Consider the following 20,000-nt stretch of genomic DNA (forward strand, 5'->3'; position numbering starts at 1 on the left):
CCCCAACGGTGAGAACAATTAATCAGAAGACCAACTGGCCTTCAGAAGTTGTGGGTGATTCATCATGTAAAAAGAAAGGCGTTGAGACTCTAGAAAGAGTGCAGGGAAGAGCAACCAAGATGATTAGGAGATCGGAGGCTAAAACATACAAAGAACAGTTGCAGGAACTGGGTAGGTCCAGTTTAATGAAAAGAAGGACCAGGGATGACATGATAGCAGTCTTCCAATACTTGAGGGGCTGCCCCAAAGAAGAGTGGGTCCACCTGTTCTCCAAAGCACCTGAGGGCAGGAGAAGAAGCAACGGGTGGAAGCCAATCAAGGAGAGAAGCAACTTAGAACTAAGGAGAAACTTCCTGAGAGTGAGAACAATTTAACCAGTGGAACAACTTGCCACCACAAGTTGTAGATGGTGGTTTTTAAGAAGAGATTGGACAACCATTTATCTGGAATGGTATAGGATCTCCTGCTTGAGTAGGGGGTTGGAGTAGAAGACCTCCAAGGTCCCTTCCAACTATGCCATTCTGTTAGAGCTGTGCCTTAAAGCCCTTACGTTAAGGCTACCTGCAAACGCAGGTGATGCACTTAGTCAATAAATCCATGCCTTTAATCAAGTGGAACTTAATTAGCAAGTTGGAGTAATCTCCGCGCTCTTGAATCTGTAATACTGAACCTTTGGACTAACTATTGTCCAGGATCCTGGCCCGCTATCTTTCAAGCTCGCATCTTTCTATTGATTCCAGCAATCAAGGAGAGAAGCAACTTAGAACTAAGGAGAAATTTCCTGACCGTGAGAACAATTAATCAGTGGAACGACTTGCCTGCAGAAGTTGTGAATGCTCCAACACTGGAAGTTTTTAAGAAGATGTTAGAAAGAGTGCAGAGAAGAGCAACAAAGATGATTAGGGGACTGGAGGCTAAAACATATAGAATAGAATAGAATAGAATAGAATAGAATAGAATAGAATAGAATAGAATAGAATAGAATTTTTATTGGCCAAGTGTGATTGGACACACAAGGAATTTGTCTTGGTGCAGATGCTCTCAGTGTACATAAAAGAAAAGATACGTTCATCAAGGTGCAACATTTACAACACAATTGATGGTCAATATATCAATATAAATCATAAGGATTGCCAGCAACAAGTTATAGTCATACAGTCATAAATGGAAAGAGATTGGTGATGGAAACTATGAGAAGATTAATAGTAGTGCAGATTCAGTAAATAGTCTGACAGTGTTGATGGAATTATTTGTTTAGCAGAGTGATGGCCTTCGGGAAAAAACTGTTCTTGTGTCTAGTTGTTCTGGTGTGCAGTGCTCTATAGCGTCGTTTTGAGGGTAGTAGTTGAAACAGTTTATGTCCAGGATGCAAGGGGTCTGTAAATATTTTCACGGCCCTCTTCTTGATTTGTGCAGTATACAGGTCCTCAATGGAAGGCAGGTTGGTAGCAATTATTTTTTCTGCAGTTCTAATTATCCTCTGAAGTCTGTGTTTTTCTTGTTGGGTTGCAGAACCGAACCAGACAGCTATAGAGGTGCAAATGGCAGACTCAATAATTCCTCTATAGAATTATATGAAGAACGGTTGCAGGAACTGGGTATGCCTAGTTTAATGAAAAGAAGGACTAGGGGAGACATGATAGGTGTGTTCCAATATCTCAGGGGTTGCCACAAAGAAGTGGGAAGTCAAACTATTCTCCAAAGCCTCTGAGGGTAGAACAAGAAGCAAGGGTGGAAATTAATCAAGGAGAGAAGCAACTTACAACTAAAGAGAAATTTCCTGACAGTTAGAACAATCAGTAAGTGGAACGACTTGCCTGTAGAAGCTGTGAATGCTCCAACACTGGAAATTTTTAAGAAGATGTTGGATAGTCATTTGTCTGAAGTGGTGTAGGGTTTCCTGCCTGGGCAGGGGGTTGGACTAGAAGGCCTCCAAGGTCCCTTCCAAGTCTGTTATTCGGCTCTGTCATCCAAGTCATCATTACCCACTTCCTCGGAGAGCTCTTGAATCCAAAGGATCCTCAATCAAATATTTGCCCTCCTCTCCCCTCTCTTCAAATTAATTTCCTCAGGATGCCACCAAAGAGTTAACCGTTGTGGGCCCGAGAGCAGGCATCCCGTACCTCACATACCTACATCCAGATGCGCATCTGTTAATAAAAACAACAGTTGGTTACTTTTACTGACATTCCTATGATTTATAAGCAGGCTTGCAAGATTAATTTTTCTTTCGGTTTAAAAAAAAAAACAATAAAAAAATAAATAAATAAGCCTGTCATTTTTCACCCCGGAATCATATTGTCATTAGACATAGTCTCCGTATTGTAAGGAGAAACCTGAACAAATAAATGGTTTTGCTAGCTGTTCTCCCTTCTCTTTTCATTACTTTTTAATTCTTTTTGGCAGCGTATTTCTTGAATAAATAGCTGGTGGGGGGGGGAGGCGAGAGAGGGGGTGTCGTGGGAACCCGCCCCATTAATTATTATCATCTCCCCGGGAAGGCTTCAGAAGTTGCAGAATATTTTCTCTCTCTCTCTCTCTCTCTCTCTCTCTCTCTCTCTCTCTCTCTTATTTTTTTTCTTTCCAACCTGAAAAGTATGGCGGTCCGGTTTCCAATTCTGAAGTTCTGGGACGTTTTGGGCTCTTCCGTCAGCATAAATGATACTGACAACCTAAGACGGAGCTTCCTTAAATCTTCCAGGTCGCAGCATTAATATAGATTAAGTTCTGTTTTCTCCTCACTGTTTAAAGTTAAGCTGTCAGTCATCTTTCAAAGGGGACCCGAGAAGCCGCAGGAAGATAAATTCGTGAAAATAGACTTAACGTGCGGCTTTGGTGGCAAGAGAAATCCCCTGGCAGGGAGAAAGGAATCAAAAGAGAACCTACTGATTTCAGAGATTTTATTTTAACCCTGTGTGTGTGGGGGGGGGGTCTCATTTAAGAATATGTCCTTCCGGTAACTCCAAATAGATACGAATTAATATCCATGGAAGGTGAAGGACGTGAGAACCAATCTGTGTGCAAGAACTGGCAAGAACCAGCGCAGATCAGTTCAGATCAGGAAGAAACAAGGAGGCTATTTGTAGCTCAGGGGTTGAAATGAAGGATCCTTGGTCCTCTCTGAGCTTGGTGGTTTTGCTTGCAGGCGTTTTCATGACCCAACTAGGTAACCTCATCGGTGCTAGTGAGTGTGACTTGCTCCCTGTTTACATACAGCTCTGAGCTTGGCTGGTTTCTTCCACCAGGTAACATCATCAGTGCAAAACGGTCCTATCTCCAGTTGGAAAAAGTTTGGTCCAAAGCCTGTTAATTCAAAATGGCGAGAGGAAGAGGGTTAAGATTCTAATTTTGGATCTGACATAAAGACAAAAATATCTATCTATCTATCTATCTATCATCTATCTATCTCTCTGCCTGTCTGTCTCTCTCTCATCTCCCTCTCTCACACACACATTCTCACACTCACCTGTCTGTCTGTCTGTCTGTCTGTCATCTCTGTCTCTCTTTCTCTCATCTATCCATCACTCTGCCTGTCTCTCTCCTTCTATCTACTCTTTCTCTCTCTCTAATATATCTATCTATCTATCTATCTATCTATCTATCTATCTATCTATCTATCTATCTATCTATCTATCACTCTGCCTGTCTCTGTCTCTCTCTCATCTCCCTCTCTCACACACACATTCTCACACTCATCTGTCTGTCTATCCTATCTCTCTATCTCTCTATCTATCTATCTGTCCTCTCTCTCTCTCTCTCTCTCTCTCTCTCTCTCTCTCATACACACTATCTAGCTATCTATCTACCCACCCACCCACCTACATACCTAATGACCCAATTATTTTTTATTTATTTTTTTTATTTTTAATCACATTTTTATACCGCCCTCTCTCCCAAGGGACTCAGGGCGGTTTACAGCCTATTAAAAACACCAATACATAACTATAAATACAGAAATAAAACACTAATTAAAAAACTTATTAGATAAGGCCGAATTAAAATTTACAATTAAAATAATAAAACCCCGTTAAAACTACATTTAATTAAAAACCTAGCCCAGTCCTGCGCAGATAAATAGATGTGTCTTAAGCGAAAGGTTCGAAGGTCGGGAAGTTGACGGAGTCCCAGGGGAAGTTCATTCCAGAGGGTGGGAGCCCCCACAGAGAAGGCCCTTCCCCTGGGTGTCGCCAGTCGGCACTGCCTGGCTGACGGCACCCTGAGGAGTCCCTCCCTGTGAGATCGCATGGGTCGGTGGGAGGCAATCGGTGGCAGTAGACAGTCCCGTAAGTAACCCGGCCCTATGCCATGGAGCGCTTTGAAGATGGTTACCAAACCCTTGAAGCGCACCCAGAAAGCCACAGGCAGGTAACAATATCAGGTAACAATTGCAGGTAACAATTAGGTAACAATATCAGTGCTAGTGAGTGTTGCTTTCCCCCTGTTTATATTCAGAAGCGCTGAGCTGCGTTGTTTCCTTGCAGACGTTCCATTACCCAACTAGGTAACATCATCAGGCTCCGGAAGGGAGTGCGGTTTGCTCTCTGTTAATATACTAGTCTCTTGCCCTGTCAGGGTTGGTGTCTATGTTCTTGGTGGTTCCTTGATTAGGCTGTGATTTATTGTTTGATTGTTTGAGTTGGTAGCCCCTCGATTTGAGATATTGCTTGCGGCTTGATTGTTGGTCTGGTATCAACCTGGGTGTTAATAACCTCTGCTTATCTGGTCGTTGATTGCTGGCAAGGAGGCTTTTTGGCCTTGTTTTGTTTTGTTTTTGTTCCCTTCCAACGTATATAGGACATGTTTATTGTCATATCCTAGCCGAGCTCTAGGGCCTGTTTCCTATTGTGTGTCTAGCAGGATCAAAGCCCTTGATTTTTCTGCGGTCGTCTGCTCCTTGAATGTGCGGGTGAGTTTCCAAAAGGCTGAAATTGATGGATCCTCCTGTCCAGAAGTCTGCCTTTGAGGGTGGAGGAAACTTTACAGCTAAAGGTCCGTTCCATGAAAGACAGGGTTGAGGTGCACATAAAAAAAAACGCTGCCCAGGAAAACTGTGGGGAGATCTTCCCTTCCATCCCTCATAAAAGACCAGAAACCTGAGGTCGCCCTAGTGAAGCTGAATAATGAGGCCTAGCCACCTTGAATCTCCGAGAAGGGTGGTGTATAAATGACTGTATAAATCAAGAAATAATGGGGCGTTCAGAAGAGACAACAGGAAGGAGCAGTTTTTCACCCAGGTGGGCGACTAAACCCTGGGACCTGCCGCCAGCGGATGAATTGATGGACATCAATATGGACAACGCGGAAAGGGGGATTCAGCCGTTGGTGGAGGACAAGGCCATGGATGTCAGTAGCTCATAGTGACCCATACATTACTTCTAGTATCAAAGGTAATACGTCTCTTGGTGCCAGGAGCTTAGGAAAATATATATATATGTCAGCGCAAGGTCCTTCAAACCAAGAAGGCGATCCAGGCAATGCTAGCGTCCGGTACCTCTCGCTGTATTCCGAAAGTAAACTCGCCTGCCCGTTATAATTTGGGATATTTGCAATATTTGAACGTCGAACCAGCCTCTACTGCTCTCTCTGCTGTTCGACTTTGCTGGTTTACTAATCTAATCCAGGTTGTCCGAGCAGCTTCTTTCCGAAGGATTAATTTACAAATGTCTTTTTTTTGGAGGGGTCAGCAACATATTGCAATATAGCATTTTGTTATTCCAGTTTTCCAGAAAAACAACAACCCAAAAACCTGTTTTAAAAGAAGCTGCCAGGGAAAGATACAGGATTTCTAAATAAGCATCTGGAAAGAGGAGGAGGAGGAGGAGGAAGGAGAAGAAGGAGGAGGAGGAGGAGAAGGAGAAGAAGGAGGAGGAGGAGGAGGAGGAGGAGGAAGAGGAGGAGAAGATGTAGATGAAGATGAAGAAGATGAAGATAGAGGAGAAGGAAGAGGAGGAGATGATAGAGGAGGAGGAGAGGTGGTGGTGGAGGAGGAGGAGGAGGAGGAGAAGAAGAAGAAGAAGAAGATGATGATAGAGGAGGAGGAGATGAAGAAGATGAAGCTAGAGGAGGAGGAGGAAGAGAGAGGATATTATAAAAATACAATTAAATAATAAATAAAGAGGAGGAGGAGATGAGGAAGAGGAGGAGGAGATGATGATAGAGGAGGAGAGGAGAAGAAGGAAGAGAAGATGAAAAAGATGAAGATAGAGGGGGAGGAAGAGGAGGAGGAGAAGAAGAAAAAGGAGGAGGAGGAGATGATGATGGAGGAGGAGGAAAAGGAGAAGGAGAAGAAGGGGATGCTGTATTATATTTATCTGTCTCGAGGCAATAAATCTGTTTTCTGCAGATTAAATACCGACTTCTCTTTTCGAAGGGCTTTGTTTCCTCAAACCTCTTATCAGGTGGAGTGTGGCACTAATCACACCTACGGAAACTTGTAATTTTCCTCAAGGAGGTGACACTGACAGAATTAAAAATGAAGGTGCCCCCTCCCTCCCTCCCTCCTCCCTCCCCCTCCTCCTGGAAAATCCAGTTCATTACAAATTAGCAGTGGTCCTAAGGAAAACGGAGGGCTGAGAGGTGTCAACCAGTGATACGCGGGAAAAGAAACCCAGCATTTTCAACTGTCAGGGAGCCCGGGAGCCAAGCTAGCCCTGGAACAAATTAATCACATATTGTCAAGGCAAAGTTGCATCAAATTAACACATCGGATTCCGGCATATTAATGCGAGAATGCTTTCACCTGATTATTACTGCAAGCCATTGCCACTCTCCGGCTGCAAAGATATAATTAAATTGCTAAATAGAAAGCGCATATAATGTCTCCGCGCGCATTTAGGGTGCAGGAGCAGAAAAGACCACAGCCGGGGAAGTGACAGATTCCATTTTGGGGGGGGGGGGTGGGTGAAAAACTTGATTCTCACTCTACCCATCCCTTCCAACCCCCAACTCCACCCCCTCCACCCATCCCTCGCTTCTCTTCCTCCCTCCTCCTGGAAAATCCAGTTCATTACAAATTAGCAGTGGTCCTAAGGAAAACGGAGGGCTGAGAGGTGTCAACCAGTGATACGCGGGAAAAGAAACCCAGCATTTTCAACTGTCAGGGAGCCCGGGAGCCAAGCTAGCCCTGGAACAAATTAATCACATATTGTCAAGGCAAAGTTGCATCAAATTAACACATCGGATTCCGGCATATTAATGCGAGAATGCTTTCACCTGATTATTACTGCAAGCCATTGCCACTCTCCGCTGCAAAGATATAATTAAATTGCTAAATAGAAAGCGCATATAATGTCTCCGCGCATTTAGGGTGCAGGAGCTGAAAAGATCACAGCCGGAAGTGACAGATTCCATTTTGTGGGGGTGGGTGGGTGAAAACTTGATTCTCACTCTACCCATCCCTTCCAACCCCAACTCCACCCCTCCACCCATCCCTCGCTTCTCTTCCTCCCTCCTCCTGGAAAATCCAGTTCATTACAAATTAGCAGTGGTCCTAAGGAAAACGGAGGGCTGAGAGGTGTCAACCAGTGATACGCGGGAAAAGAAACCCAGCATTTTCAACTGTCAGGGAGCCCGGGAGCCAAGCTAGCCCTGGAACAAATTAATCACATATTGTCAAGGCAAAGTTGCATCAAATTAACACATCGGATTCCGGCATATTAATGCGAGAATGCTTTCACCTGATTATTACTGCAAGCCATTGCCACTCTCCGGCTGCAAAGATATAATTAAATTGCTAAATAGAAAGCGCATATAATGTCTCCGCGCGCATTTAGGGTGCAGGAGCTGAAAAGATCACAGCCCGGGAAGTGACAGATTCCATTTTGTGGGGGGTGGGTGGGTGAAAAACTTGATTCTCACTCTACCCATCCCTTCCAACCCCCAACTCCACCCCCTCCACCCATCCCCTCGCTTCTCTTCCTCCCCCCTCCTCTTCTTCCCCTCCCCAGCCTTGTTGTTTTATTTACTTAGGAGTATCGGAGGATGAAATGAGAAAACTTAAGTTACCGGTGGGGCCCAGCAATTGCAGGCACCACTCTCTTCCCACTTAGATGAAATACCGGTTTAATTTAACTGATTTGCTAGGCTGGATCTGTGCATCTGTAATCGCCCCAACCAGAATGCCTGCCTGCCTTCTTCTTCTTCTGGATTTCACTGAACAAATAAAACACACACGCGCGCACACACATGCACAGAGAGAGAGGGAAGAAGGGAGGGGGAGAGAGAGAGAAAGAGAGAGAGAGAGAGAGAAAGGGAGAAAGAGAGAGAGAAAGAGAGAAAGAATGAGAGAAAGAGAAAGAAAGAGAGAAAAAAGGAGAGAAAATAATAATAATCATCAAATGCTCCCCTTCCCTAAATTGGAGCCTGGTTGGTTTCAAGTCCTGTTCACTTCGGGGATGAGAGAGGAAGAAAAAGAGAGAGAGAAAGAAAGAATGAGAGAAAGAGAGAAAGAATGAGAGAAAGAGAAAGAAAGAGAGAGAGAGAGGAAGAAAAAGAGAGAGAGAAAGAGAAAGAAAGAGAGAGAGAGAGAAAGAGGAAGAAAAAGAGAGAGAGAAAGAGAAAAAGAATGAGAGAAAGAGAAAGAAAGAGAGAGAAAGGGAGAGAGAGAAAGAGGAAGAAAGAGAGAGAGAAAGAGAGAGAAAGAATGAGAGAAAGAGAAAGAAAGAGAGAGAGAGAGAGAAAGAAGAAGAAAAAGAGAGAAAGAGAAAAAGAATGAGAGAAAGAGAAATAAAGAGAGAGAGAAAGAGGAAGAAAGAGAGAGAGAGAAATAATGAGAGAAAGAAAGAAAGAGAGAAAAAGAGAGAGAAAAGGCGAGAGAGAAAGAGGAAAAAAAGAGAGAGAGAGAAGCTTTGTTACTGTACCCTCACAAGCATCTCGGTCGTGCTCCGACGCATTGCCACTCCAAGCTAGAATGGAGACCCATAAGCCACAACTCCAGGGAGCTTAGCCCACCGTCCCCCATGCATCCTCCTCCTCGATCCCGGCCTTTTTAATGTGCTAGAAAGACCAATGGCACGGAGGGTAATCCTGCGAAACAGTGATTCGTTTATCGACGGAATCCCAACGAAGCACGGATTCCGGTTCCAGCTGCCCTTTTGCCCCCCCCCTCACTTTTTTCAGAGGGTGCCCCCAAGACGTCCCTCAAACTTAGATTTTGCAGCCCGCTGCCCAAAGCTTCCTATTTTGGGGTTGCCCCGCCAATCCACTCACAACCCCAAGGTCGGAGAGAGACTGGAGAAGGAGGAGTCAAGCGGGGAACTAGCCTGGAATCTCTACGTAGCCGCCAAAGAGCAAGGTCCCATCTCTCTTGAACGCCGTTGAACCTTATCTAGTCTGGTCCAGGGACAAACCGCCAGTCTGAGAAGATTCTTGTAGGCACGAGCAAATAAAATAGCTAGTTGAACGCTTCAGGGGTGAATCTGGTTGTCTGGTTGTTCAACAACTAACATCTTTCGGGGGCACCGCTCCAGCCATGGGGCCTTGTTTGGAAATTCAGTTCTTTGGTGGTCTCTGCAGCCTACAAGACAGGGAGAAGGAGGCAGACAAAGCGCCTGCTCCAGGGGTCCACCTGTCCTACAAATTATCCAGGAGGCCAATTGTAATCACCAAGGCTGACCAAGGCAAGGACAGGTAGTCCTTCGTTTAGTGACCGTTTGAAGTTGCAACAGCGCTGGGGAAAAAAAATATGGCTGTTTTTCGCACTTAAAGCAACCATTGCCACAGCTTTGTGGTTGGGTAATCCAAATTCAGACGCCTGGCAAGTGATTCACGGTTAGGACGGTTGCAGTGCCCCGGGGTCACGCGATCCCCTTTTGCCACCTTCTGACGAGCAAACTCGAATGCCCGGTTCGCTTCCCAACCACGTCATGACTCGCTGAACGACTGCGGCAAGAAATGGGAGCAAAACTCGTTCGATTGTTTGTTTATTTGTTTATTTATTTGGAAAAATTATATTGCCGGCTACTTACGGCGACCGAACGACAAGTGTCTCCCTTAGCAACAGAAATTGTGGGCTCAATTGAGGTCATAAGTCGAGGGTTACCCGTATTGCATTGCATTGCATTTATTTTATTGATTTTATTTTATTTTATTTTATTATTTTGGGCTCAATTGTGGTCATAAATCGAGGATTACCTGTATTGCACTGCATTGCATTGCATTTATTTTATTATTTTATTTTACTTTTATTATTTATTTTTTAAATTTTATTATGGTGGTGCATTCGGCTTGTTCGTTTTGGAGACCTGCGGATCCACAGTTGGACTCTGCAAAATGTGACCACTGAGAACACCCAGGATCAGGGCAAAGATTGAGCCTCTTTGTTAGTGGTTTGCACACCAAGTATTATTCAAGGAAGAAGAGCAGCCATTTCTAATGAGCTATAGAATATAATTTTAATGAACACGCCGTTTGAAATAGATACCAAGGAACTTGAGGCGGGCGGGCGGGCAGGGGTGGGAGAAGGAGGGCGAAGGAGAAAGCTGCGGTCATTTAATTAGAACATGTTTAATTAGAATAAAAAAATTCAAAAATACAATTTTATGTGACAGCCTAGTTAATCTTCTGCTTGAATCATATTGCGTTTTATTCAATTTAATTGATTTTAAGCTTGGTCTAATGTTATTATCCTTCACTTAATTATACATGGCTCAAAATCAAACCATGTTCATAAGTCAACATTCCCGATAGCCGAGAGAAAAGGATTGAATTCTCTCAGACTTGAGAGAAAGAAATGGCCAGGCGCTCCCCACCCACCCCCAAATTAGAGGATGCTATTATTTTCTAAGACAAAGGACAAAAACCCGGCTCACCTCCCGTCGTTATTTTATTTTCATGAAACATTATCGATTTTCTTTTTTAGATTATTAATCTGTCGTACCTCCAAGGACTCCTTTGAGTCTTTGAGATAGAAAAACAGATATATTTGCCCATGGACGGACGGAAGTCCCATGAAGTGTTAAGTCAGCAATCAGTTGCCGTAGGTTTATTTCGAGGGTTAGAATTAGCATTTTTCCAATGCGATTCCTCTAATTTTGCTAGATTGGAGATCATCCAATATCTCAGGGGCTGCCCCAAAGAAGTTGGGGGGGAGGGTCGAGCTATTCTCCTGAGGGCAGGACAAGAAGCAATGGGTGGAAACTAACCAAGGAGAGAAGCAACTTAGAACTAAGGAGAAATTTGCTGAGAGTGAGAACAATTAACCAGTGGAACAACTTGCCTCCAGAAGTTGTGAATGCTCCAACACTAGGAGATTTAAAGAAGAGGTTGGATAACCATTTGTCTGAAGTGGTGTAGGGTTTCCTGCCTAAGCAGGGGGTTGGACTAGAAGACCTCCAAGGTCCCTTCCAACTCTGTTATTCTATTCTATTCTATTCTATTCTATTCTATTTTACATTCTATTCTATAATGGAAAGTGAATCTCAGCAGTACAACCACAACTTCCGTCTCCTCAGCTGGAGAGAAAGCATCCATTGCCACGTTTTCAACGGATGCTGGGATGGGATGGCCTTCTCCTGATCCAAAATGGCACCTTGTACTTTAAAAACAAAACAACAACCCTGCAGATTGGAAAAAGCTCTACAGTACAGGTAGACCCTCGAGTTACAATTTGGGGAAAAGTTACAACGGGGGGGCAGGGGAAGTGACTGATGATTGTTTTTCACACTTAACAACCCAGTGGTCAAAGTGATGAAAAGCCAGATGCTTTTAAAAGGCAGTGCATAAAATCCAAGCTATTCATTCACTAATAACCAGAGTCTTTTTTTTTTTTAAAAAAATCCTTTTAGATCCACAAAAGATTCAGAAAGCACCAACACTCATACTGTGGTGTGTGTGTTTGTGTGTGTTTGTGTGTTTTCCCTTGGGCAGAAAAGAATCTTGTTCATTTCCTGTCTGGTTCCCAGATTGGGGGCAGGTTACAAAACAGCCCCCTCGGTCTGTGTTTTAAAAAAAAAACACGTTTCACCCCCAAATGGAGAAATATCCTCAAAAAGGGAATCTAGCAAAGCCACATTTTAGAGGTTTAAAAATGCACAGCCTGTTTTCTAGCTCCGGGTGTCTGAGATGACTTTCTTTTCTTTTCTTTTCTTTTCTTTTCTTTTCTTTTCTTTTCTTTTCTTCCTCTCTCCCCCCCCCCACTTTTAATAGCATCTGTTCATTACAAGATCCCGTGGCAGATTTCTGCAGCAAACACACATTGTGTTTATGGTACTTTTAAAAGCTTATTTATTAAGAGGCCATTTGGTGGCTGCACTTTTACGGCTGGGTTTGTTATCTCTTCTAATGAAATTAACCCACTTTGATGAGGGGAATGTGAAATAGGAATAAATCCTCCAAAGCAGAGGGCCTGTTTTTCTCCCTTTGCCCATCCTTCACTAGCTCAGTTGAGCCTCCGAGCATCAAGCCGGGGAAAGCTGCCTTAACTGACCACAGAACAGAGTTTGTCTCCCTTGGAGATGACCATTAAACCCATCCTGGAGGTGCTTTCAGTCGGGGATTGGAACTGCAGTTCCAATCCCCGACTTTCGACCTATGTCGGAAGTTACCTGTTCCAAAGGGAGATTTTCTGCTAGGGAGATAGAAAATATTTCAGCTTGGTGGTTTTCTTGGAGACGTTTCATTACCCAGCTAGGTAACATCATCAGTTGCTAGATTTATATTAGATATGCTAGATTTACAATTTATACTGATATTGATTGTTTCCTGATTGCTTATTTGTAGCCTATGACTATCATTAAGTGTTGTAAGTGTTGTACCTTGATGAAGGTATCTTTTCTTTTATGTACACTGAGAGCTTATGCACCAAAGACAAATTCCTTGTGTGCCAATAAAAAATTCTATTCTATTCTATTCTATTCTATTCTATTCTATTCTATTCTATTCTATTCTATTCTATTCTATTGATTCTTGACGAATGTATTTTTTCTTTTATGTACACTGAGAGCATATGCACCCAAGACAAATTCCTTGTGTGTCCAATCACACTTGGCCAATAAAGAATTTTATTCTATTCTATTCTATTCTATTCTATTCTATTCTATTCTATTCTATTCTATTCTATTCTATTCTATTCTTTCCATATTTTATTCTATTCTATTCTTTTCTATTCTATTCTTTCCATATTCTATTCTATTCTTTACATATTCTATTCTATTCTATTCTAAGATAATGCAGTTGGGAGAGAGGAGGAGTGTAGGGTCCTTGTGCTCTCACAGCTTAGTTGTTTCCTTGGAGACGTTTCATTATCCAACTAGGTAACATCATCAGGCTAAAAAGGAGTGGGGTTTGGGAAGTGGAGGAAGGAGAAAAGGAGATGGAAGACTGTGGGGGGTCTTTGGTGCTCTCTGAGCTGGGTGGTTTTCTTGCAGACGTTTCATGACCCAACTAGGTAACATCATCAAAGCTAGAAGGGACTGGGGTTTTGCTCCCTGTTTATATACAACATATCCTCAGTCCCTTGCGGCGCTGATGATGTTACCTACTTGGGTAAAGGAACGTCTGCAAGAAAACCACCAAGCTCACACAGCAGCACCCACAATTGCACCCAGAGCTACAAACGTTCCCTTCTCGTTTTACGCGGTATAATGATTAACAGGGATATTAAGGAGGAATTGTGTGGAAGTGCAAAGAGGCAGGAGGAGGGAATTTCAGCATAAAACATGAGTTTGTTCATGACTCCTGAAGCCGGGGCAGAATCTTCACTGCGATTCCGAGGAAATATTCCTCCAAACTCGCTTTGCCTGCCCGACACCTTAGAACATCTGGGCTGTAATTGAAAAATACTGTCGAGAGGGCGGAGGGAGGTTTCTAAGTGAAGGCACCACTGCAGAATACCAAAATTAAACGCGCAGGAGGGTGTGGGGGGGGAGCTTTATTTACGCAGCATTTAAATATTCATACTCTGTTATGCTTTGCATCACAGGAAATTACTGGGTTAAAATTTTATGATTGGTGACAACCCAAACGAGATAAATTAAGCGAGGACATTAATGGGATTTTACTGTCTGCTGGAAAACAAAAGCAGTCCAGCTGATTTTTCGTTTGATCTACTCAGTCTAGTCAAGCCAAGCTAGAATAGAATAGAATAGAATAGAATAGAATAGAATAGAATAGAATAGAATAGAATAGAATAGAATAGAATAGAATAGAATAGAATAGAATAGAATAACAGAGTTGGAAGGGACCTTGGAGGTCTTCTAGTCCAATCCCTTGCTTAGGCAGGCAACCCTACACCACTACAGACAAATGGTTATTCAACCTCTTCTTAAAAGCTTCCAGTGTTGGAGCATTCACAACTTCTGGAGGCAAGTTGTTCCACTGGTTAATTGTGCTAACTGTCAGGAAATTTCCCCTTAGTTCTAAGTTGCTTCTCTCCTTGACTAGTTTCCACCCATTGCTTCTTGTTCTACCCTCAGGTGCTTTGGAAAAGAGCTTGACTCCCTCTTCTTTGGGGCAGCCCCTGAGATATTGGAAGACTGCTATCATGTCTCCCCTAGTTCTTCTTTTCATCAAACTAGCCATGTTCAGTTCCTGCAACCGTTCTTCATCCAGTCCCCCTAATCCTCTTGGTTGCTCTTCTCTTTACTCTTTCTAGAGTCTCAACATCCATTTTACATCGTGGTGACCAAAACTGAATGCAATATTTCCAAGTGTGGCCTTACCTTCAAGGACTTATAAAGTGGTATTAACACTTCACGTGATCTTGATTCTATCCCTCTGTTTATGCAGCCCAGAACTGTGTTGGCTTTTTTGGCTGCCGCTGCACACGGCTGGCTCATATTTAAATGGTTGCTAGTTGGGTCATGAAACATCTGCAAGGAAACAACCCAGCTCAGAGCTACTATATATAAACAGGGAGCAAGTCACACTACCAGCACTGATGATGTTACCTAGCTGGGTCACGAAATGTTTGCAAGAAAACCACCAAACCCAAAGATCCCTCATATACAAACATTCTCGTGTATCAATTAAAAATAATAATACATGCATGAAATTAATGTACTTTATGCGTCCTTCTGCCTTTTAAAGAAAAAGACACGGGAGATATTTTTGGGGTCTTGTAAAAGTAAGGATGTGACGTTTTGTTTTGTGGAGATTTGGGAAAGCGGGGAGGGGGAAAACCTGCCCCCTCCATTTATTTCTGTTTTCCCTAATGTTTTATATTGTTTGTTAGGAGGTGTGAGTCAATGGCTTGAATTAATTCTAATTACTGGAGAGGCACATCCTGATTGAGCAAATAAAATAGTATGCTCATTTGCGCCAAGGCCATCTAATTAAATGCTAACTTTGGATAAGCCGGATGTGCGTGAAAGATTAATTTTTAAGAGGGTTTTATGACTCACTAAATAACGATTCGGTTAAAAATCTCTCGCATTATATATCATTAGGCCATCTAATCTTAAAGCGTTATAACATTAAGTCACCGAACTCCATTGTAAAGGAAGATCTGGTAAATCATGATTATTAACAAATTAATCATATATTCCCCCCTCCCCCCTCCCCCGCCAGCAAGTAAGTGCATATACTGTATTTGGTTCTGTGCTGAGAATTAAATCGAGGCTTCGCTTGAGTTTCAAATGGATTTTGGTGCCGTAAATAGAAAAGGAGAAAAGTTAGATTGTAAATCGGGATGCTCCCTTTGAAATCTAAGCTTCCCAGACCCCTCTCAAATATCTTTGGACCCATTCAGAGGTTATCTCTTGAACTGTCATTTTTAATATCCCGGCCAAAGAAAATTATTAAATGCATAGGGCGCAGTTGTCCGGCAGGACCTTGATTAATTCATTTTAATGTTCATTAAACTTTCAATTAAATGAAACGGATAAAGTGGATTTAGCTGCTCTCTCTTTGTCCCGCCTTTGCCTGCATTTTGGAGCGTGGCCCCAGGATGACTTCAACGATCAGGGGTTTATTAACAAAACAACGATTTTAAAAAAAAGCATGTTTTAAGATCAGGTTGGTTTGCTGCAGCTTCTGTTTCCTCGACCGGACGTAATTGAAAAGGTGACAGAGGCATGGAATGGGATGGATTTCCCATCTGCTATTTGGGAAGTCCCATCTCTTCCAAAGGATTGAATTATGTAAATAATCTTTGGGAGTCGATCATTCGAATTTGCATCGAAGAAGACCACACTTGGAATGTCATGGCATCCAGTTCGGTTGCCATGATATAAAAAAAAGATGTGGAGACTCTTAGAAAGAGTGCAGAGAAGAGCAGCCAAGATGATTAGCGGACTGGAGGATAAAACATGCGAACAACGGTTGCTGGAATTGGGTAGGTCTAGTTTGATGAAAAGAAGAACTAGGGGAGACATGATAACAAGTCTTCCAATATTTAAGGGGCATCTGCACAAAGAAGAAGGGGTCCACCTGTTCTCTGAAGGCAGGAGAAGAAGCAATGGATGGAAACTCATCAAGGAGAGAAACAACCTAGAACTAAGGAGAGATTTTCTGATAGTGAGAACGATTAACCAGTGGAACGGAAGTTGCCTCCAGAAGTTGTGGGTGATTCCTCATGTCATTTTTAGAAGAGACTCGACAGCCATTTGTCTGAAATGTATACGGTTTCCTGCTCCAGCACGGGGTTCGACTAGATGACCCCCAGGGTCCCTCCCAACTCTTGTTATTCTGTCGTTCCAATGCAATGGATGCAAGTGGGGCTCTGCTCCCCCTTTTGACTGGGAGAAGGCTTGATATACCCCAGCCTGCCTTCCACTCCCTGCGAGAGAAGTTTGCGTGCGTTTGCGTGCGGTTTAAAAAAAAAAAAGTAAATGCAAATGGTTTCGCCCCCCTACGATCCATTTGGTTTATGCACATCAGCAATTCAGGCAGCCTTCGGTCCCCATCGTCGTCATCTTCCCCGGGAAAAGATTAATGATGATAAAGCAGCGGAGGCCCAATTTTTTTTTATTTTTTTTTTTTACTTCAGCCTCCCAACATTAGAATGATATAAATAAGAGTCATAAATCCACCCTTCCCTCTGACTCTATTCTCCAGGCGCCCCAGACGGAAGACCGGCTAGCTTCTGTAGGGCTTGTAAGAGAAGAACGCTTCACCAGGAAGAGACGGCCGGTCACCTGGCGGGGAGATTAAAGTCATGCGGGCTTCCTTCCAGGCGGCAGAATTACAGCGTTTAACCAGATGGGAAGGGACCTTGGAGGTCTTCTAGTCCAACCCTATCTTGTCCCACTCCTCCTCTGACGGCCGGGTCGGAGAAGTCCGTATCAAGCGTGGCTGCAAAGCCTCTGCAGCTTTGCCAAAGTTCTGTCAGAGTTCTCAGGGCAGGCAGGAGACCAGGATGTGACTTCAGCAATCCAAGTTAGACTTTGCCTGACTCAAAGAATGCCAGAAAGCAGATCCTTTATATAGGCCATGGGGTGTGGCTCCATGACTCAGCACTTATCCAGGCCTGCCCCTCCCTTCCTTTTGCTGACGTCGCCTCTCCATTCTCCGGAAGTGAGGATCAGCCCACCTTTCGTCTTCTTGCTCAGCTGCCGGCAATTCTAGCTTGTGGCTGGCTTCAGGCGCACATGCTATAGGAGGGAGGTTTGTTTGCTCAGTCTGTCTGGGCATGGTGCCAGGGCTGGGGGCTGGAGGCATGCCAGGCCATTCTTCTTCACTATCAGCCTCTGGCTGAGATAGCAGAAGATGGGAGGGGCCCGGCTGCGGAGAGGGGGGCGGGCAAGGCACAACACCGATTGCCTCCCATCGACCAGTGCGCTCCCATAGGGAGGGTCTCCTCCAGGTGCCGTCGGTCAGACAATGTCGACTGGCGACCCCCAGGGGGAGGGCCTTCTCTGTGGGGGGCTCCTGCCCTCTGGAATGAGCTGCCTCCGAGGATACGTCAACTTCCTGACCTCCGGACTTTTCGACGTGAGCTCAAGACATTTTTGTTCCATCGCGCAGGGCTGGCCTAATAGTTTTAACGGGGGCTTTTATTAGAGTTCTAGTAGAGTTTTCATTATTTTAGCCAAATTGAATCAGTTTTTTAATAATGTTTTAATTTTTGTATTCTTGTTTTTTACCTTGCTGTAAACCGCCCTGAGTCCTTCGGGAGATGGGCGGTATATAAATCAAAATAATAAATAAATAAATAAATAAAGGGTAAAAGGAACCAAAAAACCCCACCATCACCATATGGCAGCTTCAAGAAATTAAGAGCTGTGATAGCTCAGGCTATTAGAAGCCTGTTATTAGAACACAGCAGCCTGCAATTACTGCAGGTTCAAGCCCGGCCCAAGGTTGACTCAGCCTTCCATCCTTTATAAGGTAGATAAAATGAGGACCCAAATTGTTGGGGGGGGCAATAAGTTGACTTTGTAAATATACAAATAGAATGAGACTATTGCCTTATACACTGTAAGCCGCCCTGAGTCTTCGGAGAAGGGCGGGATATAAATGTAAATAAATAAATTTAAAAAATGCCATAATGTTCGTAGTTAAGTTAGTAGCACTATTTTTCTTTTAAAGAAAAGCCTCGTATAAAAAGTACCAACAACTAATACAAAATAACATTTAAAGTTTGCCAGCAGCCCACTTAAAAAAAAAAAAAAGCCAAAATCGACTAACAGCTGATAAAACGCATTGATGTGCACCAGCATTTAGCTGCCCAAAAAAATATAAAAAAATAGTTTCCAATGCTGGGTTTTACATCTAAGGAATTTTCACTTCTTTTTTCGTTTTTCGCCCTGTCTTATAAAACAACTTTCTGGTTTGGATCCCTAATAAAACTTGATTTGAAAGGGGCATTCGAGTGCCTGAAACTCAATGTCCCTTATCTGGAAAATCTTGGAGGACAACAAATGCTGAGCAAGGTTCAGCGATATCCTTCCTTTCTCCAGAGCTAGCAGAAAAGTATAAATTACAGCTAGTCCTCGACTTTACAACGCTTCATTTAGTGACCGTTCAAATTACAAAAAAAGGGGGGAGACTTCCAACCGTTGTTTTTTTTCAACCTTACCGACCGCTGTAGCATCCCCCGCGATCCCGTGATCAAAATGCAAAATGTTTTGACAACCGACTCACATTTTCGATGGCTGCAGCGTCCCAGGATCGTGTGATCCCTTTTTGAGATCTTCTGACGAGCCGCGTGGAAGCCAGATTCACTTAGCCACCCACGGCCAGGAAGGTCGTAAAACGGGGCAAAACTCACTCAACGAGGGTCTCGCGGAGCAACAGAAAAGTTGGCTTCAGTGGTGGCGGTCGTAAGCCAAGGACTATCTGGATACAAAATAATTTTATTTTATTTTTTTTGCATTTATATCCCGCCCTTCTCCGAAGACTCAGGGCGGCTTACACTGTGTCAAGCAATAGTCTTCATCCATTTGTATATTATATATAAAGTCAACTTATTGCCCCCAACAATCTGGGTCCTCATTTTACCTACCTTATAAAGGATGGAAGGCTGAGTTAACCTTGGGCCTGGTGGGACTTGAACCTGCAGTAATTGCAAGCAGCTGTGTGTTTAATAACAGACTGTCTTAGCAGTCTGAGCCACCAGAGGCCCTTTTGAGGCAAAGGGACGTCATTCTCGCAGAGCTGGCCTTTCCTTGATCGCATTGGACTATCAAAGTCCAGACTGTACATTTCCTTAAAGGCAACTTTCCAAACTAAAGGCGGGACGCTTTGATATAGGATGCATAAAATATTTCCTAACCTTTTAATTTATTTATTTATTTATTTGTCACAACAGTATATGCAAACATTGACATAAAAATAATTGCTACCAACCTGCCTTCCATGGAGGACCTGTATACTGCACGAATCAAGAAGAGGGCCGTGAAAATATTTACAGACCCCTCGCATCCTGGACATAAACTGTTTCAACTCCTACCCTCAAAACGACGCTATAGAGCACTGCACACCAGAACAACTAGACACAAGAACAGTTTTTTCCCCGAAGGCCATCACTCTGCTAAACAAATAATTCCCTCAACACTGTCAAACTATTTAATAAATCTGCACTACTATTAATCTTCCCATAGTTCCCATCACCAATCTCTTTC

The 20,000-nt window shown here is 43.4% G+C and overlaps 1 protein-coding gene across 8 annotated transcripts in view; it reads left to right on the forward strand.

The window, feature by feature from the left end:
* MAPKAP1 (MAPK associated protein 1) overlaps positions 1-20,000 on the forward strand; it is a 128,380-nt gene that overhangs the window by 33,623 nt on the left and 74,757 nt on the right. The gene's annotated exons all lie outside the window — the stretch shown is intronic.

This window comes from Ahaetulla prasina, chromosome 16, assembly GCF_028640845.1.
Source record: "Ahaetulla prasina isolate Xishuangbanna chromosome 16, ASM2864084v1, whole genome shotgun sequence".
NCBI lineage: Eukaryota > Metazoa > Chordata > Lepidosauria > Squamata > Colubridae > Ahaetulla > Ahaetulla prasina.